Consider the following 13,285-nt stretch of genomic DNA (forward strand, 5'->3'; position numbering starts at 1 on the left):
CGATTACTTTTTCACTAACGAAGACTGCACTCCACTCTCATCATACATACAAGCATGTTTTCATTTAGCTGTTTAAGACTGTTTTTTTTTTTTTTATTTTTTTTTCCTCTATAGCGACTAATTATAAATTAATTCATTGTGTTAGTTCTCTTCATTTTATTATTATTATTATTATTATTATTATTATTATTATTATTATTATTATTACTATCATCATCTTTTTAGTTTTTTAGTTACTATATATTATTTTAAATGACCGCATGTAGAATAGAATCGTAAATCTTTCTTTAAAATCTTTGTTACGTGTGTATGTTCATTAATTAGAAGTTATAAATGCTTTTTATAAGAAGGGGCTATCTTTTTTTCAATTTTTCTTCATTGAAAATAAAAAAGGAAAGATTAATAACTATATATATATATATATATATGCAGTTATATAACAAGTGATTCTAATTTAATATTCTTTTTTGTACTCTTTCTTTCTTTCTTTTTTTTTTATTCTTCAAAGAAGAAGGACGAATTATTGTTCTTTTTTTTTTTTTTTTTTTTTTTTTATAATATAGAACTTCTTAGGAGTGAAATAAAAAAGAAGGGAAAAGTTTGTCGTAGATTTCGAATTCTCTTTTCTAAAAATCTTTTAGATTCTTTATACAATATCAATATATACCACAAGTTAGTCACGGAGAGTTATTTATTGTTACTACGTAAACGATAAACGGGTCAAATCCTGGCGATTTGCATTCGCAACTTAACTCCAAAGCGTGACCTCAGTGTCGTGACATTTTCCCATTTGTAATCTTCGTTCTTTGTGTGTAACTTATTTACATCTTATACGTAGTTTATTCTTAACAAATACATTACATATATATATATATATATACACATATATAGATATATGTATAGGTAAATTCGTTTTAGATGGTTTTTGTTTTTCTTATAAAACTAAATCCTTTTCTTTTCTTTTTTTTTTTTATATATCCTCTTTATATAACTATTTAATGTTTATATATTTTTTTTTTTTTTATAAAATATATATCGTATCGATCGTACGTAATTTTAAATTTTTCTCTCTTATCGCGCCTAATGTCACGTGACCCGATCGATCGACGCGACGCCTAGCGGAATGAAAATGACTCTGAAGGCGGATTTTTCTCGAAGAGAAAACAAAAAACGACGTAGTTCGATGGAAGTCATTGTCTCGGTTACCTCGTTGGAATTTTATTTAAGGTTACATCATGACTGATAAAAATATTCAAACGGAATCTCGAAAAATACGACGAGATTTCGCATGTCGGACTAACGAAGATGATCACCGAGAAGAATATGTACTTTATTCGAAGAAGACACAAAGTTCTGGTAAAAATTGGATGGAATTTTTGTGTTCCCGTCCGATAAGCAAACATATAAAAAGTAATTATTAAGTTGTAGTAATTTTCGAATATATTTAAGGCACGGCATATTCGCATAGAAAGTAAATTTGAGGTTATAATTATTTGTAAATCATATATAAACGACGTTTATAGTCGACTTAATTTTATATCCATATATATGTATATATTTTTTTTTTCTTTTTCGTTTGAAGATGAGAACGTAAAGAAGAAATGAAAGAAAAAAAAAAAAAGAAAGGAAAAGGATACAAGATGGACCGTAACAGTAATTTGGGAAGAAGAAATTTGTCAGGACTTTCGTGCATCGTTTTAACCATTTTTGTAGGTGTTTTCAAATTTTTCTTTACTGTTTTACCTTGCTCATATATATATATTTTTTCTTTCTTTTTTTTTTTTAACTAAACGTCGTAGAAATGTTACGTACTCGGACAACGTCGTTGTCCAGTTCATAACGATAAATGTAAATTATGCGTGCGTGTCACCATTACTGATAAATATTTTTTTTTTATTTTAAATGAGCGCTCTGTCGCGCAAGGACAGATATCGCGAAATGTAGAACAACGATCGACAGGGCGCTTGCTAATGATAATCTCTTTTTCGTTATATCTCCAACTTCGAACTAACTCTTCGTATCCACCCCACTCCTCCCACTGCCTAAAGAAAAATTATCAAAATTGTTCTATAACGAATTTTCATAACAATAATAATGACGATAATAATAATAATAATTGTACGAATAAAGGTTGTGTCAGTCGATAAGAAGAAAAGAAAACAGAGAAAGAAAAAAGAAAAAGAAAAAAAAAAAAGAAACGAAAAAGAAAGAAAATGCGTACGAATAATATCTATTTGATCGATCGTCGGGTAATACCGACGAAGCTCGAATTTTTTCAACGATACTACTTTAGGTATTAAGTCGGCCATTACGATGTCGCCATTGTATAGTAATGGCGCGGAACCTGGAACATACATACGTTGTATGTATTTAACTTACATATCCTCTCTCTCTCTCTCTCTCTCTCTCTCTCTCTCTCTCTCTCTCTTTCTCTCTCTCTATCTATCTATCTCTATCTCTCTTTCTGTCATATTTTTTTTCTTCAAATTATTCGACCAACGATTAATTATCGATAGATTCGATTCTAAAAAGAAACGTTCGATTATCGCGATTCGTGTCGTATCGAATGGACGCCATGTTTCTTTCAAATGGAAACGAAATGATATTCGATTATGTTCGAACGATTGTTAAGCGAGCTTTTTATTCCAAAGAAAAAGAAGGAAAGGAAAGAAAAGAAAACAAGAAAAAAAATGAAAAGGATGAGAGGTTAATCAAGGTTCGTATCAAATCCGAAAATATCGGTTTACCTATCGATCAAATTTATTATCGCATGAACGTCATAAAACCTAAAATATATTATCAGCAATAGCAAAATTCTTCGATGTTCTTCAATATACACGTTTGAAAGGATAAACCAACGTCTGAGTTTACATGGCTGGGCTCTTCTGTTTTTCCCCAGGGAGAAGGTAGCACGGTTATCAATTCACTTTGGACATTGGAAAAATATTATTACAAGTTCTCGAGCTGAGAGATCAGTTCTACATATATATATATATATATATATATATATATATATATATATATATACATAATATATATATTATATATATATATATATGTAGAATCTAGTAGAGAGAAATTTCGAAAAGTCAAAGATAAATTAGTCTGGGAATGTAGAAAATAGAGAAGAAAAAAAGGAAAAAAGAAATAGGAATTAGGTGTTGAGAGGACAGACAGAAAAAAATGGGTGGTCTCTCCTAAAAAAAAAAAAAAAGACAAAAAGAAAGAATAAAAGCAATAGAAAAAGGAGAAACAAAAGCAAAAGAAAAAGCAAAGAAAACAAAGAAAATAGAAAAAAACTTAGCGGAAGAGAAAGACCATGTCACAGGCGTTGGTAAAGATCTAATCGGTTGGAGAAGCATGGTATATATAATACATACATACATACATACATATATATATATATATATATATATATATATATATATATATATATATATATACACACGTTCTTGATCGAAAGTCGATAGAAATCGTACATCGTCGTGCTAGTATGGTCTCGGTAGAACGAACTCGAGATTCGATCGATGCGGATTCGACTTGACTCCTTTATTCTCTATGTGTATAACGGAGATGCGTATCTGATATCTAAGTGTATATATTTGTATGTATCTCTTTCTCTCTCTTTCTCTCTCTCTGTGTGTATATGTGCGCGTCCACGTGTTTGTGTGTACATACGTGTGTCTGTTTATACATGTACGCGCATTTCTCTGACGTGTTGTTCGTGGCAAATGGCGCCAACATTCCCATCGGTCGACTACAAGTACGGAGCCATAAAACGGCGAAGAATGGCACGCGTTAGAGAGTTGCCTCTATGTATGTATGTATGTATGTATGTATGTATGTATTACATGTGTAGGTGGCGGGAAAGCACAACTTAAATTCGATATCTATGTGTATATGTCTACAACGACTATTAAGAATCTTTATTTATCATATACGTATATATATATATATATATATGTATATATATTTTTTTATTTACATATAGATATGCATCTACAGGGTTTTTTCTTTTTTCTTTCTTTCTTTTTTTTCATTCTTTCTTTTTTTCTTTTTTTTCTTTTCTTTCTTTTTTTTTTTATACTGCACTCTCATTTGAATGTCCGCGCGCCCACGACGCATTTGCGCCATGTTGGAATGCCGTATAATTAGCTTTTAATAGACGTCGCGTATCGACGATACCGCAAACATGAGGCCTTTCGATTCTTCCTTGACCGCGTCACTTAACAATCTAATTACCCTTTCAATGTCCTGCTTATAATTATCATCCTGTAATGATTGTTACAATGGAAAAAATCTTATTTAAATCTTAGAATTTTTGTTCGATGATATTAATGTTTAAGGAATTATTACACTATTTCATTTGGAAATATAGATTAATATGTATATATATATATATGCGTTATTGCTTGATTTTTTGAACAAGTAAATCCAATTTTTTTATTTTATATTTTGCTTTTTGTTTCGATTTTCTAATGAAATAAAAAATGTTATACAGAATGTAAAGTGTAATTTATATTGAAAAAGAGACAAAAAAATTATATGTATATATATATATATATATATATTTATATTACGAACTTTGGACACGAACCAGGAATATAATTTTGTACGGTAATAAAATGTAAATAGGATATTCGAAATATCTTTATACGCAGTTTCCGTCTGATTCAAAAGTTAAAATGGCGTTGAAGAATTAATTGCCGTGGGATGTGTTAGTTAAATGCGCGTCGATAAAAAAAATACGGATGTCTCGTAAAAAAAAAAAAAAGAAAAAAAAAACGAACCTAATGAAATTATCGCGAATAAATTTTTTTTTCATTTACGAACGTTATACAATTAGACGCATTTTCTTCTTCATCTTTTTTCTCTTTTTCTTTTTCAGAATAAAAAGGTATATTGAAAAATTTTCTTTCTTTTTCTTTCTTTACAGTAAATAATAAGAAGGATCCGAAAGTTCGAAGCAATCTATTGGATTACCAAGCGTTAAATATCGGAGCCAATTACTTCAACGTATTTCGAAAGTATACTTAATACGTGATTTTACGTAGAATAAATTAAGCAAGGTAAGATTCTAAGCAGTTAATTACGTTGATTTCAAATGTTTTCTTTTTTTTTATATATATATATATATATATATACACACACACACACACACACACACACAAAAGAACGTTTATGCGTTTCACGTCACGTTACTATATGTTTCTTTTATTGCCAAGTGCAATCCCGTATTAACATACGATGCAAATATTTTAAAGAGAGAAAGAGAGAGAGAAAGAGAGAGAAAGAGAGAGAGAGAAAGAGAGAGAGAGAGAGAGAAAGATAGATAGGTTTTACCTATGCACAGATCGTTCCTTCTATTATTCAAAATGGGAGCCGTCGCGACGATAAGGTCGGTTGGATAGGTGTTGGATTTATTGCACGATTAAGATGAGAGAGGGTAAGAAAAAAAAAATAAATAAAAAGATTCAAGAGAGAGAGAGAGAGAGAGAGAGAGAGAGAGAGAGAGAGAGAGAGAGAGAGAGAGAGAGAGAGAGGATAAAAAAAAAGTTCACGTATAGAAAGGGAAGAAGGAAAATCAGGTCGGCCAGTAACTGCTGTGAAACAATGCACACTGACGTTATGAGACATAGAGATAATGAAGGGTATAAATAACATGGGAGGAGGTTCATAACGTTACACGACTCTAAGATAAATTTGTTCTCTTGAAAAAAAAAAAAAAAAAAAAAAAAAAAAAAAAAAGAAAAAAGAAACGTATGTATCGTTTACATACGTATTTATGTCCATATGCATGTCCATATGCAACGGAGTTATTGAGAATAACAACATTCGTAGTTACAACATTTGTTTCTTTTGATTGAGAGAAGAGGAAAGAAAGAAAAAGAGATAGAAAAAGAATATTATCCTTTATATTATCCGAGAAAAGGACGAATGATAAATGATCAGAATTACATGATATATATATACATATATATCTTCTCTTTCTCTCTCTCTTTCTCTAGATAAATTATATCCTTTTTTTTTTTTTTTCTTCTCCAATACGTTATTACTCACAGCGTATCTAGTACAAATTTGAATGACCTTTTTTTTTTTTTTTATTTCCTTTTGTTTCAATCATTAATATTATCCAAATAATCAATTCGGATATTAAATTGTAATCTCTCTCTCTCTCTCTCTCTCTCTCTCTTCCTCTCATAGAGATTAAGGAAAAGATCGATTCGATGATTTCCAAAGAAATAAAAAAAAAAAAAAAAAAAAGAAAAGAAAAAAAAAAGAAAAACTAGAAATGAGAAAACGATGAGAATCGGTTTGGTTGGTCGTCGTTCAACTTAAAGCCAGTTACAGCTCCGATCCGAACCGTGGTGTGATCCGGTCAGTTTGGTGAGTGTAGCAACGGTAGAGAAAGAGAAAGAAAGAGAGAAAGAGAGAGATAAAAGAATGAGTAGGAGAGTGAATAACGTTGGATACGTAGGACGGATAATGCTTCCTCGGAGCGTGTAATGTACGCGACCGGCGGCGCCGGCGCCTGCATACGTTTGGTCTCGCCGAGAGCGGCGTATTTATAGTATTATTATTATAGTGTGTTTACGCGACATGGCACAGATTCTTCGTTCGAATGCCTAGAACCAAATCGATATATATATATATATATATATATATATATATATATGTATATATATGTATATATATATATATATTGCCCACGTTTAAACTACTAAACCAAACTTTTCCTAGTATGGTTTACTAAAAATAGTCTTTTTTATCTTTTTCCAATTTTTTTTTCCTTTGCCTTGCCTTGTTTCCTTTTTTTTTTTTTTTTTTATTCGTTTGTTTGGTGTTTTTCTTGTTTCTTTTTTTCTTTTTTTTTTTTCTTTTTTTTCTTTTTTCTTTTTTTTCTTTTTTCTTTCTTCTCTTTAATCGTCAACGTCAATATTAAATTCAATAAGTTGTTTCGTTGATTGTGATATCTTAATAACGATGAAAATAATTAATGCAATTGGAAAAATTTTGTTCGAGTCCCCAGTGAGCATCTTATGTTGATTCGATTGCAACAAATTCAATATGGCAGAACGTTGAATCGATTTAACATCAAGCTTAATTGGTTATTGGAATCTGAGAATGATAGAATTGTCGGTATTAATTAGAGTCAGGTTTGTTATCGTTGATAAAGGATCTATGCCGCGAGCTAAATTTAAAGTCTACAGCGTGACTTAGAATCAAACGAGTTTGCGATAACCTCGTTGGTTGCATTTGCCGAGAATACATTATTAATTTGATTTTCTTTTTTTTTGTTTTGTTTCTTCTTTTTCTTCTTTTCTTTTTTTTTTTTTTTTTTTTTTAACAGCATCGCGAAGTGAAACATGGTATATTTAAAGAAAATAAATAAGTGAAAACTCGTAAAAATGATCTTAAACGTTTATCGATAGACACGAGTAATTCTCTAATAACTTTTGAAGAGAGCTGTAAATGTTATCGAGGAGTATTAATTAATCTGATCAAGATGACGAATAATAATGATAATAATAACAACAATAACAATAATAATAATAATAATAATAATAGTAATAATAGTAATCATAAGTCTTGCAACGAGTAGATCAGTCTAATCAGATCGTCTAATCCATTGTATGTATAATAAATATGCATGATCAATCAACGTTCGAAGGCTTTTTACAATTATCTACGATTACGATCAAGGATTTACTTAAAAAGGTGGACATTCGATCAATGATTTTGATATTGCTCCAACTGAATAATGAACTTCTTTCGTCGTTGTAAACTATTTCATCTTTTTTTTCTTTTTTTTTTTCTCTTTCTTTATTCTCGTCTTGTCCTGAATGAAATGAGCTATAAAGATCAGAGACAGAAGTTCCATGTCTTTCGATTGGTTTTGATGTCGGCCAAACAATCTGTACATCGTCATTTCCTGTTTAATCGTAGACCGTTAAAACTCCAGGGCCTTTTTTTTTTTTGCTTTTCTTTTCTTTTCCTTTCTTTCTCACTCTCTCTTTCTCTTGCATTTTGCGAGACTCCTTTCAGGCGTTAAATAACTGACGACATAAGGAAATAGAAGAAAGCAAGCAATTCGTTTCGTTTGTCAGTATTAGAAATTATTATCTAAAAGAGATATAAATCATTCTCTCTCTTTTTTGGTCACTGAGTTCGATTTGTGAAAGAATAAAAGGAAAGAAAAAAATAAAAGGAAGGAAGGAAGGAAGGAAGAAATAAGTAAGTAAGTAAATAAGGGAAGAAATACTAAAATGTATTCACGTAGGACGTACTCCCACGGTTAGGATAGTTACCTAGGTACATTTTGAAAGAGGAACATTGAGAAAACGAAGAGAAGAGAAGAGGAAGAGCAGGTGGGTGAAAAGGCGCCGAAAGGTCGTAAACCGATTTGTGAGCCTTCGTGCCAAGCAAAGAGCAACAGTTGTGTAGCCTTCTTCCTCCTCCTCCTCCTCCTCATTCTCCTCTCTCTCCTCCTCCTCTTCTTCCTCTTCTTCCTTCTCTTTCCTTTTTTTTCTTTTTTTTTCTTTCTTTCTCGCCATCCCCCATCTATACGTGTAAGCTAGCTAGCTAGCTATATAGTCAGCCAGTTAGCCAGTTAGCTAGCTAGCTAGCTAGCTGTTAGAAGAAAGAAAGAGAGAGAGAGAGAGAGATAGAAGGAGAGAGAGAGAGAGAGAGAGAGAGAGAGAGAGAGAGAGAGAGAGAAAGAGTGAATTGTTCTCTCACTTGGTCATAGAGAATACCTATTCCGTACGAAGAAACGTGCCAGCAAGCTCGATGCCAGGATTATCCGTGCTTGTCCGGAAGGTGTTCCGATATATTGCAGCTGAAACGAGAGAATAAAGAGAAAAAAAGAAAAAGAGAGAGAGAGAGAGAGAGAGATAAGTATTATAATATTTCTTGAAAGTTGCCCTTAAACTTTCCTTTCCTTTTATTCTATTTTTCTTTTCTCTTCTTTTTTTTCTTCTTCTTCTTCTTCTATTTTTTTTTCTTCTATTTTTTATTGTTACACCCGACGAATTTCGTCGGTTCGAGAAATTGCAACGGTTGAAAGGAAATTCCTTCTTTCTTTATTTTATTTATCGAAAATGAATATGAAGGATAACTTTTTCATTTATTTTTTTTTTATTTATTTATTTATTTATTTATTTCAATCTTTAAACCTTCATCGAGAATCGATCACTCAACGAAATGAAACGTCGAAGAGAATTTTTATTAAAATGAGATCGAGATGGATGAGTTGGTTGATTGGTGGGGGTTGATGGGGATGGAGACAATGACGACGAATGGATTTTAATCGTTACGTTGTAATTGTAAAGATAATAGCGATAGTAAAATAATGAGTGGGTGGGTATAGATGGGGCATAACTCTAGTGAATGGTAGTGATATGGGGTGTGGGTTATAGAGAGTTAGAAACGCCTTGATATCGTGCTTTGTAATGTCTCGTAAGGTCTCCTGAGGTCCTGTAAGGGCTTGTAAGAGGTTGGAAAGGCGTGCGGCATGCATCGACAATGCGAAACCCCTCCGCATTCCTTTCCTACGACAATGTGCATTGTGCGAGAAAGAGACTCGCGTTATAGCTGACCAACAGCGAGCTTGACTTTATTTCTCCTCCTTCGGCCTCAGCGTCCAAGGAAGGATATCATTGTTAAACGCGGTCCAGAAGGGACGCCAGGTTTCTCTCCCTCTTTCTCTTTATCTTTTCTCTCTCTCTTTCTCTTCTTATGGCGTTACATCCGTTCAATAGAAACACTTCTCTCAGAGTCTCCTTCTTCTTCTTCTTCTTCTTCTTCTTCTTCTTCTCCTCATCCTCCTCCTCCTCCAACAATCTTTTACTCTCACACTTACGACCGCCAAGGCGCCGAGAATCTATTAGATTTGTCATTCCCGATTATGAATAGTCGTCGGTCAGACGATCCTTTCAAGTCCGCTTTAACCTCTTTCTTTTTCGTCCTTCATCTTCTCTCTCTCTCTCTCTCTCTCTCTCTCTCTCTTTCTCTCTTTCTCTCTCTCTTTCTCTCTGTATCCTCTTCGAACGATACCTGACGAAAACGCGAGACGCGTCAGAATTCGATCGTCAAACCGCAACAAAAGGAACTCCGTGCCATTCCTCGGAAGAATTACGATGTTTCCTTTTTTTTTGCCCCCCCTCTATTTTATTTATTTTCTTCTTTCTTTTTTTTTACTGTTTCACATCCCAAAGAGAGAGAGAGAGAGAGAGAGAGAGAGAGTGACGAGTTTCTTCTCTTCTACTCTTCATCACGTTTCTCGGAGCGTAACGAAAGACTTGCTTTTGTAGTCGAGCATGTTCTCCCTTTGTGGTTGCAATGAATCGACGTAATGAAGATCGATTAACGTGTATCGAGGAAATCGCACGTTCTCGATGATGATGATGATGATGATGATGATGATGATGATGATGATGATGATGATGATGATGATGATGATAATAACGACGATCAGACAGAAAGAGAAAGAGAGAAAGGGAAAATGGGAGAGAAATCATTATTCGACTTGATCGTAATTACACAGAGGTTATTTGTTCCATATCCCTCATCCCCATAAAATTTCGTGTTTTCGATCTATAGATCATTTTTTACGTATTAGAAAGATAAACTTTAACGGCTAAGATCTAAGCGTGCCGTTCGAAGTAAAGTAAATTTAACCGGGATATGATTTTCCACGAACCAACTAAGATTAAATGGAACAGTTTTGTGGAAAGTTGATGGAAGTAGTTCTCAGATAAAACTCGATGTTACATGAGGGATCATTAACAGGAAGGTAATCACTTATATAAAGTAGTCCATTACTTTTTCATCGTAATCCTTCGTAATTATTAACCTTATACTATTACGGTATAACGTAAACGTCAAATCCACTTTTTGTTCATCATTACTTTTTATATTTCGTATTGCATTATTGTCGACGAAACATTGCATTTTTTATTCGATTCAATTTTTAAGCCCATTTCTCCTTCAAAAAAAAAAAAAAAAAAGAAAAAAAAAAGGAAGGAAGAAGGGTTATACAGTGTCAACGTTCATGTCCCTTCTCATGCATCCCTAATTCGATGTGATTTTTAACTCTGTCATTTTTTTATTTTTTTATTTTTTTTTTTATTTTTTATGAATGACCGAACCGAAGGAGATTTTGGGATCACTTCGAAGGTGTCACATTGGGTGGTAGACAGCAAGGATAGGAGACAGCAGAAGGATTTTTATGGGGGTGGGGGCAGAGTGCGGTATGGTGCGGTATGGTGAATTTAGTCGAGATTGAGCCGCCGGGCCGGAATGGTAGAACGGGCGGGTGGGGTTGCAAACAAAATCTGCCGTAAAATTTGTTCCTTAGGCGTGCGATATTTTTCTTGGAAACGAATTCAGCGCGCGTTGTCCACGACGAATGTGCATCCGGCTTAATGCCTGGTGCAGAACGAAGAATGCCGCAGGTATCTCACGTGGAATCTGCGAAAGCGTCGTCCTTCTCTCGCCTTCGAACAGCGCACGACGCCAGGCCGAGGTCTCTCTTCGTCATTTTTCTTTTCTCGCCTTGCGGTCTCTGATGCGCGAGCGCGTGTGCGACGTGTATCGTCTGCGTTCACGATCCCCTTCTCTCTTTCTCTCTCTCTCTCTCCCTCTCTCTTTCTTTCTTTCTCTCTCTCTCTCTCTCTCTTTCTCTCACTTTGGTTCACTCTGGTGGAACCCTTTCGAGAGATATTCTTCTTTCTCTCTTGCTAGAGTATTGTTCCTTCGCGTGTCTTACGGAGTCGACTCGAACACCTAAGAAAACTGTCTAAACCAATGTAACATGTGTTTTATCGACGATTAATCCATTTATTTTTCCATTGATTTTAAACTCTACTTTCGTGATTTATCTTCGAAATTAATAATCTAATAACAATGGTATTTTATCCACGTCGATATCTAACTTTTTTTTTTCTTTTTCTTTTCCTTATTTTTTTTCTTATTCTTCTTCTACTTTTCTAAATAAATCCGTTTATCCGTTTAACAAAGATATTCTTAATCGATAGTTAAACCTATTATTAGGTTTAATGATTTCGAATGGCAGTTGCAGGACGAAACTATGGGTTACTATGGGTTAAACGAGAACGTTTTTATGGTTAAATATTCTATTACAATGTATAATATATAGTAAGAATGTCTCGAGTATGTACGTGTAAAGCACGTTGTCTTTATGGTTAAGCTTAAGTTATATCCTATTATTTATACGATACGTTTCACAGTTTACAAGAAGGAAAAGGGAGGTGGGCTGGGGTGGGCGGAGGGCGGGAGGGAAGTCTAGTGAACGTGCTAGTAGAACACGAATTTGCATGGTCGACGTGCGTCGAACGTATTTAACGTTTAACGTCATTTCGACACGCCGTGAATCGGACAGGAGACCTGAACGGAAAGGAAACTATGACCGCGCCTCCTCCATTCACCATAAGCACGCCTTAGCCCATTGATGTGACGTTTTTCTTCTTAGGATTCTCTTCTTATTTACATTACCATAGTTATTACCAATATTTATTATTGCCAGGTTGTCCTACGGCTATTTCCAATAATTTCGCTCTTAAAATATCACATTAATTGATTTTTCTCTTAAATCGGAGAAGAATCAATCGGAATAAAATAATTTTAAGAATAGCTTAAGTACGTATAAGATTTTTAAGAAGAAGAAGAAGAAGAAGAAGAAAAAAAAAAGAAGGGAATTGAAGTTATCACGCGGAATAAAAACAAGGAACATTGAATATCTCGAGACTGGTCGAGATTTTCACTGGACTGGCCTGATCCTGATCTGGTCTGAGTTTATTCAACGAAAATAATCCTTTAGTATGCCGCATTGTTAATTGATAACTAATAAATTCAGATAATTTAAAATAAAAAAAAAAAAAACAAATAAAATAAAAACCATTATACTTTCAAGATAGAATCGAAACAAGAATAGTAATCGATTTTCTTTATCGCGTTTTAATACATGGACGTACGAATGTAATAGGGTATATAATTTATATCATAGCCTTAGATAGAGAAACTTGGTCGCTTTCTTTAGGTTTCTTAGTAAACTAGTTGTTCAAATATCTGTTTCTCTTCTTCTTAACAATTCATAGTTACACATAGGGAACGGAACGTTTCTCTTTCTCGTTTCCCCTTCCCCTCTCTTTCTCTCTCTCTCTCTCTCTTTTTATCTCTCTATCTGTAACCTTTCTTTTGGTCGCTGGTGCGAATCGATGGGCTGGGTTGTTTGATGTTGGGAGGGGCTGCATTGTCGTGTTCC

General features: G+C 33.6%; 1 protein-coding gene across 5 annotated transcripts in view; it reads left to right on the forward strand.

Moving 5' to 3' along the window:
• The first annotated feature begins 1,037 nt into the window (after nucleotides 1-1,037).
• Nucleotides 1,038-13,285, forward strand: part of LOC124432345 (dorsal-ventral patterning protein Sog) — a 58,724-nt gene continuing 46,476 nt past the window's right edge. For 4 of the 5 annotated variants that reach the window (XM_046981248.1, XM_046981253.1, XM_046981252.1 and 1 more), the window contains exons 1-3: nucleotides 1,039-1,410; nucleotides 1,583-1,709; nucleotides 4,937-5,069. The gene's annotated coding sequence lies outside the window, so the exon portion shown is untranslated. Of the gene's footprint in view, nucleotides 1,411-1,582; nucleotides 1,710-4,936; nucleotides 5,070-13,285 lie in introns of all 5 variants that reach the window. The other variant, XM_046981261.1, reaches the window with a different exon arrangement.

Source organism: Vespa crabro, chromosome 25, assembly GCF_910589235.1.
Source record: "Vespa crabro chromosome 25, iyVesCrab1.2, whole genome shotgun sequence".
NCBI lineage: Eukaryota > Metazoa > Arthropoda > Insecta > Hymenoptera > Vespidae > Vespa > Vespa crabro.